At 41.1% G+C, this 12,942-nt stretch overlaps 1 non-coding gene across 1 annotated transcript; it reads right to left on the reverse strand.

Moving 5' to 3' along the window:
- Positions 1-12,103: 12,103 nt before the first annotated feature.
- trnal-aag lies at positions 12,104-12,185 on the reverse strand. Its single transcript has one exon. It is a non-coding gene; the product is annotated as a tRNA-Leu (tRNA).
- Positions 12,186-12,942: the final 757 nt, after the last annotated feature.

Below are 12,942 nucleotides of genomic sequence, written 5' to 3' on the forward strand. Positions count from 1 at the left end.
TGAACAAACAGTGGAATAGTATGGTAAAGCCTATTTTAACGCTCATCCTCTAAACCTTGATTATGGTTTTATGACAGAAAGGTATATCAGCACAGTAATTGCTTAGTGTGCACAGGGTAAATAAACTGACAGATCCCTTACTAAAACATTTCCACGCCTGAGTAACCCTGTGTAAAGTGAGACCTGCGTGCTTACTGGTGTTGCTGTGCTGGTTCTGCTTTTTAGCAAGTACAGATATACAGTATAGATAGTACTATATAGTAATATACTGATATATATAGTACAGATAGTATATAGCCCTCTGAACATAATGAGGACAAGCTACCAACAAGTGTAGTGCTGGAAATTGCATTTTCAAAAGCTGGTATATGCATCCTTTTGGTACACAGCTTGTGGCAGTGGCAAAACAACATTCAGCATTTCAAATAATAATTTAACAGTTCTGTTGTTGTCTATGGAAAGCTTTTTTATATGACCATGTGATACCTCTTTGTCCTCTTCTCTCTCTTCTTCACTATTTTTCCTCTTGTTACTGTCAAAATTATTATCACCCAGAGATATACAGACACACAATGCAGCAAACATTGTAACCCTACACAATACCCATAATATTAAAAATCAAACACAAAGACTACAAAATAATGTATTGAGAATCATTATGAGAAACAAATAACCAAAAGTGGTCTGTATGCAAATGAAGTCATTCTCTATTCTAATATTATTCCGTTGGTCTTATTTAATGATCTGATGTTCTGTGCTGAATTAGCTGATGGTGATGAAACCATGAGCTCATGGTGCGGTTCATTTTTGAAGGGCAGATCACATGGGGGCTTTATTGTCAGGGAGTCATAAAGAGAGAGTGGCCCGGTCCCCGGAGACGGCCGTTCCGTCGTGTTCAACCCGAGGCAGTCAAAGCCTTGGATCAGTCCACCCAATCGATGCAAAGCAGTGAAAACCACCAAGCGTCCAATCTGTGGTCTGCTCAATTATTTAGATTCCCCACGGAATAACCGATAAACCACCGCGTGAGTGACAGAGATATTAAATTCTTCTTTGACAGAGAAAACAAAACCTCAGCCAGCCTGGCTCTGGGATTTCAGCGTGTGGCACTGACCTCTACGGAAAAAAAACCCTCCCCTGACATCGTCGTCTTAGGGATTCTTATGACATTCCTATGACATACTTACTGACATATGACGTTCTTGAATCGGGGCCTTCTTGTCATAAAGTCATGGGCCTCATTATTACTACCATTATACCCCAACATAAATTCTGGTCACATCCATCTCCCATGCATAGGGTGGACGGAACATGTGCCCGTATGCCTTCATCAGACTGATTACTGCTCAGACAGCACGTTCCAGAGTCTATGATGTCACTGACCCTCAAAACAATGCAGAAAATCTGAGGATTCTTCAAGTGGAAAATTGAGTGGCAACACAAATTAAAGAAATAAAAATAGCCAGTTGTAGCCCTATATGGGTGAGCTAATCATGTGAGCTTTCAATTTTCTAATTGTTACCCTCTAATTACTAATTTGAGCCCTCAAATTAATAAATGGTTCCCTCAAGCAATCATGTTAAATGGCAATTTATTCATCTGAATCATCAATTTACTAATTGGCACCATCAATTTAATAATCTGTGGTTTTGAATTTCTTGAATTACTGGTATCCTCATTTGACTGATTTTTGGTTACAAATGATGAAATTGAGGGTTGAGATGAATAAATTGCTGGTTCAAATGACACCTTCCCTGCTCGCAGCTGTCCAGCATCAACCTTTGACCCCACATTGTTAGCTTCATTATCATCCCTTAAATGTCCTGAATTAACATCAGATTATTTGCTGACAGGCAGTTTTTCAACTATTGTTCGATTTGTCTATCATAAACTATGGATGGCAACAACATATTTAGGGTCCCATTTATTAATATGTTACCAAATATACATTACCAAAAATGAATTTGCACCGCCTGTCCTGGAGTAGATATTGTACGCCCCTTATAAATGTCTCACGAACAAGTATTATAAAACAAGTAAATTAATGGTTGATAGCATTAATTCATGCTAAAGACTTTAAAGAAGGCACAGTAAAAGAATTATTACATGTAAATATCAGACTGTGCAAAACAATTGCAAACATAAATAATATCTAATTAATCTAAAGTACTACCACAAGTGTTTTTCACCTCCACTTTTATAATATGGCCCCAGCTGTAGAGGACAGTTGCAGTGTTTGCAGAGTATTGTCCTTTTCCATGCGGTTTAGTGAAGATGGATTTCTAGATTAATTAACAGATGGGATGACCTTTTGCATACCTCAGCGGCAGAATGAAAACAATTAGTGTGTTAAAAGGAGCCTGAGCCACCCAGCCCAGTATTAGCTGTGTGACCCTTTTCTGTCCATAAAGTATTCCTCTGCATGAGGGACCACTTAGAAACCACTTGATTTTTTGGCATTCACTGCCTTTGCCCCCTTGCACACCCATTCTTTGTCCTTCCCACTTCATTCCTAATTAAAAGAGAATAAACAATTCCCCAGCTGTGGACACGGACATGCAGTGTTTACAACGCAATAGCAGATTTCTTGGATTGAATGCTACAATTTCACCTGCAATGCTTAGACATAATAGTAACAGTAACAATAATGGATTACATTTATGTAGTGCCTTTCAGGTATCTCAAAGTACTTCACAGTGAAGATGGGGGTGCTGACTTAAATTAACCACCACCAATGTGTGGCACTCAATGGACTGATGGCTCATCGCAACTGTTAGTGCACTAGAACACTCCCCGCGCAGCAACTGAGGTGGACAGGATTTATGGATTGGATTTATTTAGCCTGTTATATCAGAGGTTATTGGATGGACAGATTAAAATAGCCTGATTCAGATTTTAGTCAGGACACCAGGCTTTAAGTGCTTTAAGTAACAAGTGATCTCTAGCAATCACAATGAGTCAGAATCTCAGCAGATGTAATGTCGTTATCCAGAGGAGCATTGTTACATACATTTATACAGCTGGATATTTATTGAAGCAATTTGGGTTAAGTACCTTGCTCAAGGGTACAACACCAGTAATCGAACTTGCAGCCTTTATGGATGTGAGTCCTGCTCCTTACTGCTTCACCATGCTGTGTAAAATCTACCATCTCATCTGAAAGATGCTAGATTACACTGAGGTGCACTCCAGGCATAACCCAAAGAAACACTGAAAAACCCTGGACTGTTTGAGCTCTGTCTAATGGAAGGCCTGTCTAAGCCTTGGTAGCTCACAAAGCCAGAGCTTGTCCTATCTCCTGGGGAATAATATGGCTTGATGTACAAGTCCATACATTTTTGGCATGGAGTAACCTTTTCAATTTATTTTTCTATGGGACTCTCTATAATCTGATTTTCACAGAGTACTTTACAGTGCACAACTTCCATTTAAAAACAAAAAACAAAACAAAGTGACACAAAGTGGAAAAAAAACATATAAAATATTATATAAAGAGTATATATTCCCCAGCCCCTTGCTAAAAGTGATGAAGATACACTCCTGATAAAATGCAGGAAAAGAAAATCTGTGAGGGAGGACTAAAACAGGGGGGATGAGGAAGAACAGTACCTGCTTCACTGCATTCACCTGCTTGCGTGAGGCTGTGCAGGAGTGGCCGGGTCTTCCCGAGGTCCCGTGACCACAGAAAAATCAGTTTGTATAGTATTGGTTATCAAAGGGAGAGGGAAGAGGCAGGACAGGAATTTCCCTGCTCACTGACTTTCAGTCATGAAACACTCCATTGAGGAATGTGTACCTAAGTCAAACTTAATTAGCAGTTATATATTGCAAAAAATACATAATAATTATAGAGTCCACATACAGCAATAGAGCCACATCTGAAGGATACAAATATTCTGGCTGTATCATTAGACATGACTTTGTATCTGTAATTATGGTCGTTGTTGATAGATTTTTTGTGTTACAACAGTTTCTTTTAGTATGCGATAGTTGGGAGGGATTTATAGATTAGGCCAATATTTTCTGTATACAGTCAACAATAATAGAGACATCATTTCCAGAGTAGCAAACTCTAATTTCCCTTTAATTTTCCCAAACTATAAAGTCAAAATTAAAGCAAGCTTTGAGATCACTTATGCACACATGTTGTGTAAACACACGGTTAAGTGAGAACATAAAAGGGCCTTACCTTGGTGTTTTGTACACATGGTTAGATGAAAAACATGACCTCATCTGATAATACAATATGAGCCACAGAAAAACAAAGGTTTGTGGTACCACAGCTTCGGGGAAATATGGATTCAGTAGGTGGTTGGTCTGGGTCACAAACAACAGGTGAATTGAGCTGAATTGTTGCACATCAGGGGAAGAAAACCCATAAAGTGGGATGTTAAGAGGCAAGGTGAAGCCAGCAAGCCCCAACAAGGGCCTGATTCCGGATGGGCCAGGAGTAAACCTTCCGCTCTGAGGAGCGGGGGCTGCTTACAAAGCAGCACGCCTGTGGCTGGCCTTTTGAAGTCACAGGGACGAGTCTCATCTCGTTCTGTCACCCGGAGATGACGGAGGATTCTCGCTGCCTGGCTTCGCTGGTTTGCGGTGTCAAGTTGGCATTCAGACAGAACAGGAAGAAGCACAGAAAAGCCGCAAGGATTTTGACGCAAAGGCGAGCTCAGAGAATGTTGTATCTCACGGGGGAAAGATGAGACGGTCTTTGCCATTACACAGCAAGCTATGACAATGGCTAACTCGGGCAAACAGCCATCTGATGATTCTGTTATGGGAGCTCTCCCCTGCTAACTGTTTACATTGCAGTAGCCTAGAGTATGCGTATATAGAGAGTATGAGTATATAGACTGACTTACATAGATTACAGTTTTTAGATGTTATACATTTATACAGCTGGATACTTACTGAGGCAATTAGGGTTACATACCTTGCCAACAACAGTTCCCCACTGGGGAATTTTACTGGCAACCTTCCATGACACCACACTGCTGTCCACTAACTAGCTAACTTGAAGAGTACTGAACTATTTGTAACTCAGTGTTCCTCCGTGATTTGGTTGATTACATCAAGCCATTTGCCCCTGAACGCCACACAGAAGGAAGACTAAATAGAACACAAATAAGAAAGTGGAAGCAAAGGAGTGCAAAAAAACTTTAACCCTCCAGAGAGCACACATCTACCACACAAGATGATAAACTAAACAGGCAATGGACAGTGACACAAGTGGGGAGTCTGGGAAGAAATTTGCAGTCACTATCTCCACAGACCTTCAGGATGGTGTTGATGTCTTGGGTTTCTTTTCAGGAACAGCCAGAGTTGCTGTATATTTTTACCGTGAGCACCATGGCTTGGCGCTCAGCTCCATTTGCGTTTTACAGCTGGATCATTTTATACCCAGTCAGCATTTTAGCGTGTCAATTCATGGGTGTTGTGAAGCTTTCTATTTTAAACATGATGATTTTGTGTTCATATTTTTTCGTCTGGTCGCTCGGCAACAGGAGTAATGCGTCACCCCGTCTCTCGTGAGCTCTCCTGTAGTATTTCCCGCCAACAACAACTCTGCCGTCGGGGCACAGATGATGAGAAACGTTTCTCAGGCATGTTCAGGACACCCCTGAGTTTGGAACAGAGCCTTGCTGATAGACCGGCATGTCCTCAGGTAATGAAGTTGTAAATATGCAAAGTGCTGGACTGATGCTGCTTGGCAATGTTGTTGTGGACAGGTGTCAGCCATCTTTAATGTTTACAGCTAGGGCGGCTACCCACCACACAATGTCATCATAGCCCCAGTGTAATTAATGAATAAATGTCTGAGCGGCCTGAGTTTCAGTACAAGTTTCAGCATTAATGTCCTTAATGGTCTCTGTAGGAGGGGCGCCTCTCTAAAACAATAAACTAATCAGCATTGGAAACTAACGAACAACTCGCATTACTGCTACCTGAGGGCCAAATAGGCGGCGTGTGATGACTGATGCTTTAACTCTCTTTTTTTCTTCCCTTTCTGCGCTAACTGGGTAGACATGAAGCAGCTGACTGCACACGCTCAGAATAACCCCTTTCCATACAGGGTCAGACAGAGGCCGTTAATTGGGTGGCTGTACTTTCCACGTTCCTTCCTGGTGGGGGAAAGGAGTCTTTCTGTCTGTGTTCCTTCTGTCTTCTGTACTTCTGTGATGAGGAATTTCAAGTTAACAGATAAAAAGATATTCCATTGCTGCTGGCATAGCTGTGGTAACTTTGGGCACTCTGTCTTGCTCCATGAATATTCATATGCACTAACAAATCAGATCACTTTTAGACTAAACAATGTCAGAGATGTGCAGCTGAATATCTGCTCAAGCTATTCTAATTTTGTTTTTTGTTTGAAACTGTGGCTGTTAAGGAGCTAAGAAGTTCTGACGGGTTGCAGTAATGACAAATTTAATGACAGAGATGCTGTGGTAGTATACAGAATATTTGGTTCAGAGTTACAGTCTCCAATAAAGTATTATTCTAGATAAACCATATTTTGCACATAGCAACAAAAAGAGCCACAGAAAAAAAGGAAATTATGAAAATTAAAACTTCAATGTCGTGTACAGAAATACAGTTACTCTCATTTTAGTTTGTAAGATTTTCCATCAAAGTCAATGGTGTTTGCACCTACTCTCCTCTTCCTCTCATTGACTGCAGAGAACCACATGCTAAGGTTGTGCTGATTTGCTGCTGCACATTGAAGTTCTCAGTGACATTCAGAGATGACAGCTTGTATGTATAATGGCTGTTGTCAGAGCAGATCACAGCAAATTTTAATACAGATAATCACAGTCTATTTTAACACCCAGTTTATTCAATACTGAAAGAAATTAATGGAATTTTACACACAAAAATAAAGATATCTTGTATATGAAATCTGGATTTCAGAAAGAATTTTTGTGAGTAAAAAAAAACAATAAAAACTATATGCATTTTGTAATTTAAGCTACATATTGGTCTCCAGAACAAATATATAGCTATAAAGAAATAGGAAAGTTAAAATATGAAGAAATTTAATGTAAAAAATAATAATAATCTGAGGTTTAAAAATACAAACCTAAGCAGAAAATAAAATGTTTAGCAGAATTTAAATATACAGTGTATGTTATGTTTTAAATCTTAGATTCCAAAGTCAATACGTAACTCATATGTAACTTTTCTTAAACATGAACTTTGTACATTTTTTTTTCTATTTCCATTCCGTTTGTTTAACTTTACTGAAGCAGCAATCACTTAAAATGTCTTGCATTCATTTGTGGTGATGAAGCCTAGTTTCCAGATATCTCATCATGATCCTCTGTCTGTGGTTGGCTGCTCTGAACATCCACGGAACAGCCACATCACAGGATAAGAGATTGGAATCACAATCAAACTTGACCGTTTGCTTGACGCAAGCATTCATTCTTTCGTGAATGTTAAGAGTTCCCATTAAAGGACCTGCTGGTCCATGGTCTGGGCTGACTATTATTAGCATTCGTAATACCATTGTGACCTTTGTCAGAGTTTGTCAGAGTGCTAGAACGGGAGTGTCGGAAAAGGGTACCCCAGCCTGAAGCGTGAGTGAACCCTTTATTCAGATCCTCTGCTCAGATTTCACCGCAGGGATTAGTACTGTCTGCTCCAGTCTGGACCAGTCCCACCAATTTGTGTTCACTGTTCCTCTTCCTTTGTGTCTTGCCCTTATTAAGGGCCCATATTACGAGCATGTTAGAAACTCTGCTGTTGCTTGTAACAGTTTTGCTGGAGCTTGCTGCAGTTTAACTTAATTTGGACAACATCTGATGAGTACGATCCTACACTGGAGCTGAGCAAATGATTCACACACAAAGTGACACACGGATACAAAATGCTCCTCATTTCCAGACTTCAGGGTAAGGGGAGGAGGAGAGAAGAGGCAGTTACGGAGTAAGTTTTTGACGGTAGAGGAGGATGCGCCGGTGAGGGAGCGTGGAGGATAGGCGTCTCCTGACCTGGGTTTATCCAAAAATAAAATAGGTACAAGTCCTCCATCACTCTGAAGGCACCCCACAGAGACAAAAGGCAGTGACGGTGGAGGGGAGGAAAGAGAGGGGGCCTGGGAGCAGTGGATGGAAGGAGAGAGGGAAGGGGTTAGCTTTGTTCAGTGTGGCGAGAGGCAGGTGTTTAGCAGCAGGACAGGAGGCGTGTCTTCCATGGGGAACACGCTAAAGGCGGGGTCCTTCGTCATCCACGCCACACAAAGGAGAGGAGGGGCCAGAGATTTTACAGTCCATCATGGTTCAACCGGCAGGTGCTCTGCCAGTCAGATCTGCAGCTGTGGCTGGGTGGGTGGGAGCTCTAAGGCCTTTTGAGGCATTGGAGCAGCAGACTGGTGGGTGGACACTGTCAGGACCTGTATTAGGCTAGCAGCAAGGGCAGCCCTACACATGCTCCTTGGAGAAACAGCAGGGTCATTTCTGTCACAGCAGTATAGAGGTATATCTTTGGCAGCCTTTAAGCAGTCCTGGAAACTCGAATGCCCCTCATTCACTTATTGACTGGCTTAGAGAGCATCTCCCCTAGAGTCATTATTTTACATTATATGCGCATTTGACACTTTCCAATCTGTCAATATATTTGATAGATCAGATGTCTTGCAAAAATTCAGGCCAAGCCAATTTAAAAGTTGTTTAAGGTTTGCATTAATTTAACAAAATAATTTTCAGCACAACTGTTATTTAACTGGATTTGTGTACTGACACAAACTATGAAATCATTGTTGAGCTATTGTTGAGCATTTCTCACGCACCTGAAGATATGTTTACCTGCCCTTACATGCCATTGAAAGATAGATTTGAACAGATCACAGCAAAAGGTAGAATGCAGAATCTGTGGGATTATTTGTCACAGCAATCAAAAAAGTCAGAGGCTACTTGGTCATTTCAGCAAACAAAAATCATGTTTGAGGCTTTTTGGTGTATTAGAAACCTCCATGAACTCCAAGAATCTCCTTCTTATTCTGTCAGTGCATCCATCACTGCCGTCACACCAGATATTCAAAACATTTTTTGTTTGTCTCCAAGTTTTGTCTCCAAAACACTTGAGGACAGGCTGCCTCACATATCTTTTCCTACTTTTAAAACAAGACCAGAGACATACCAAATGGTAAACTGAAGTAGCTGTAGGAAATATGACAGAAAAGAAATATCATTTTCACCTGGAAAGACCTCCTGCCATCATCCCTGGTGAGTTTTTTATGATGAAAAAGCTGTGAAATCAGGTACTTTTCTGTGTCGGCAGGTTGGCAGAGCTGTCACACAGGATGAGGCTAACCCCGAGCAGAGGCAGCTCCCGGTGGCTGTCTGCTGTCCACAGCTGCCCTGAGATTTAGGTCTCCCATCTCCAGCTGCCACTGTGGGGCTCTTTTCAGCACTCATGCTGGCTTTTCAGCACCCCTCGCCCCACCATGAAAGAGGCTCTTGGGGAGAGGAAGCATGCGCGAGTGTGAATGAATGAGTGTTTATGCGTTTACGGGCGTTGCCTGATTTCAGCTCTCTCAGGCCCTCCTCGCCAGTCTGTGGCGGAATAAATCACTCCTTTCAGTTCCCCTTGGAGACTTCCACTTCTCAGTGCTCCACAGGGACACTGTAGTGTCTGCCGCTGGAAGTGCTCATCTACAGCAGAACGTCAGAAGCAAGCAGTGCCAGGGAAGGTACAGTACTTTCCATTTATGGAAGTTATGTTATTCAGATATCTTTGAATGGAGAAATCTGTGAAAAATTTGCTCCACAAATATTAAGTATATGTCCCCATTAAAGTAGGATTACACATAGCTACTAACAGGGCTAGAAGTGTTGGAAGAGAAAGACACAAGTCATACCCCCTGTATGACCACAATGGGAAACCTCAACAAGCTGATGAAAAACAAGAAGAAGAAGAAGAAGTAGAAGAAGAAGAAGGGGACATCAACTGGTTAAAATGCTCTTAATATTAGCAGTGCACTGAAGGCCTTGGTTGCCTAGGATGGAATTTTCAACATGGAACTTGGGGGAAATAACTACCATGAGGTTCCAGAATCTTGGATCAATTACTGAGAGAAACCGTTTTTTTGGGAGGGTTAAGGAGCTTAGCTGAAGTGAGGAGATGTTTTCTTACGGCGTTTTCCACAGGGATAAGTTCACACTCGTCTTTGATGGTTAACCCAGGGCGACCCCACACTTAAGACTGACCTCAGCACCCACATCAGCGGCCCTGCTTCTCATTAGAAACCGTCCAGTCTGCCCACCAGCACCCGTGTGCCACTGTGGTCATCACCTTCAAACTCAAATTTGGCAGGCCCAGATTCATTCTAACTGCAGTGAAGGCTGATGTTAACTTGGAGTAATAACATTGTGCAACTGTTTTTTTTTCTTTACGAAACAATATCTGACATTAAACTGACTGGCAATTTATGAATAAGATGAGAAAAAAAAAGAACTGAAAACACTAACAATGCGTAAAATGACATGTGAATAACAACCCCCCTCTCTGGACACAGTCCAAGCTCTAAATACGTCAGAGGCCTGAAGTCTGGATGGTGAGTTAACGAGTTCAGAGCAGAGATCACGTGAAGGTATCAACTGATTATATCATTAGAGTCAAGTTTTATAATTTAATCCCAGTGTCTCAGGTCCTTATTTTTAGAAATGGCCAAAGCACAAAGAGCCTGTGCTACAGATTCAGGGACACAAAGAAAAACGATCAGTCCTAGAGGATTTAATTTGTTTACTAGGGGGGAGGATGGGCGGGTGGACACATTAATATCTCCAGGACACCCAGTGAGAATGGCAGCAGCTGTCATAAGTCGTTATATTTCCAAGGAACCTGAAGCATCATTATGGCTGGACACCCAACACCCTGCACAGACAAACGCATATTACATGGTTGTACAATCCAAGTCTCACTCCGAATGAATGGGACACGTCATAAATGACCTGGCATTCAAACAGGCCTGGTTCAATGTGGAGTTACACGTGATCAAAACAAATTAATTGCATTTGACTTTTCATTTTGGTAGGAGACACACAAGAGCATTTCTTAGAAAACTGAAAAAGGACAAATGTAGATAAGGAAATTAACCCTGGTCATTGTGAGATAAATAAACTTAAAATGAGAAACATTTTGAGGAGATTCTGTGGGTCTCTGTGTGTTCACTGCCCCCCCCCAACCCCCCCACCTTTCTCTCTGGCTCAGTGAGGAATGTGTCCATCATGCTTCCATTTTAGTGGCAGGAGATATTAAACGCCTCAAGGATGAGTCGTGGTGCAGCCAGCGTCACACATCATGGAGGCTGCTCCTGTGCACATGTGTATGTGTGTGTGTGTGTGTGTGTGTAATGACCTGTCACTGCCTCCCCCAGAGCTGCACAAAGGCCCCTGTATAAAGAGCAGCTCCAGGCCTCAGGCCTGAGCTCCTGGCAAACCGCAGACACCTGCACTATGATGGGTATCTCCTCCATACTCTGTATCTCACTATGCCTGTATGTGTACTTGCCTGTGTGTGAATGAGAAAGAGTGAGGGAGACACTGTTGCTTGTGTGTGTGTGTGTGTGTGTGTGTGAGAGAGAGAGAGAGAGAGAGAGAGAGAGAGAGAAACAGCCAGAGAGAAGCAGAGAAAGTGGTGTGTGTGAATAAGTACATATGCGGTTGCATACATATGATGGTGTTTGAGTATGGTGGATGTGACTGAGTTTTCAAAATCTTAATGAAATAGCAATAATAATAATAACAATAATTATAACAATAATTTGAAAGTGTGATCCAACAGTATTCGTGTTGGTCAGTGCCATGAATGGCAAAGAAGTCAGCAACAAAAAAGGAAAAACAAATCAGCATCTAAGATGTTACATTAAGTCAATCCTTCACAGTATTTTATGGTGTGTGTGTGCTACAAACCAAGTTTTTCAAATTAATTTAGTAATATAATATAAAGATAGGTTTCAATTTCAAAGATTCTTCGTTTTTATATTCTGAAAGTCAACAGGTTTGTAAATATTAGCTAACAGAAGTTATAGATTAAATTAGATTCTACTTACTTATCATTGTGCAAAGTACAGGTACAGAGCCAATGAAACGCAGTAAAGAGTTGGCAGCGGTGGGATTCGAACCCACGCCCCCGAAGAGACTGGAGCCTTAATCCAGCGCCTTAGACCGCTCGGCCACGCTACCAAACACGAAAGAAAGAGAAATGAGACAGATGCAAAAATGTGATTTATAATGAACAATTTTCGATATCAAGAATTGTTCTACTAATTTGTGTTTAACTGTAGATATATCGATTTGTGTTTTCGATAAATTTTAGTGCCATCTGACCCGTGCATATACTTTTTTTAAATGCCTGCAAGCAAAACAAGGCCATATATTTTCATTAATGAAATCGTTTTAGGTCTACGGGTACAAAACAGATTCATAATGTTTGAAGCTATTTGTTAGATTTAAAAGGCACGCGTCTACCATCTACATTTTTATCTAACTTTAAATTTAAAAATATGTTCAGCAAATATAATTGTCTTATTAGTATTATTATTGTTATTATTATTATATTTATTTGGGCTATTTATTTTCCAAATTGATAAAATGGTAAAGCTTCACATACAAAAGTGCAGCATAAAATAAGCTCGAGAACCCTCCTCAGACAAAGAATGTCCAAAAGAGCAGGAGTCGGGCTTGGAGCACAGCGCATGCATGACATTTTGTGTCGAAGCATAACAGCACGTCCCATCGCCGTGAGACTTGTCTCCACCATAATCAAATTCCCTATTCAACCCGGGAATGTTAATAACTGAATTCCAAATGCGACATTTCTGAAGACTATTTCATTAAAAGGTCTGGCCTTATTTTAGCACTATCGTGGGGCACCATCGGAAACAGTAGGATAATTATGACTTCAAAGATGACTAAGGTTAGCCTAAATACATGACACAAA

This window comes from Megalops cyprinoides, chromosome 5, assembly GCF_013368585.1.
Source record: "Megalops cyprinoides isolate fMegCyp1 chromosome 5, fMegCyp1.pri, whole genome shotgun sequence".
NCBI classification, from domain to species: Eukaryota; Metazoa; Chordata; class Actinopteri; order Elopiformes; family Megalopidae; genus Megalops; species Megalops cyprinoides.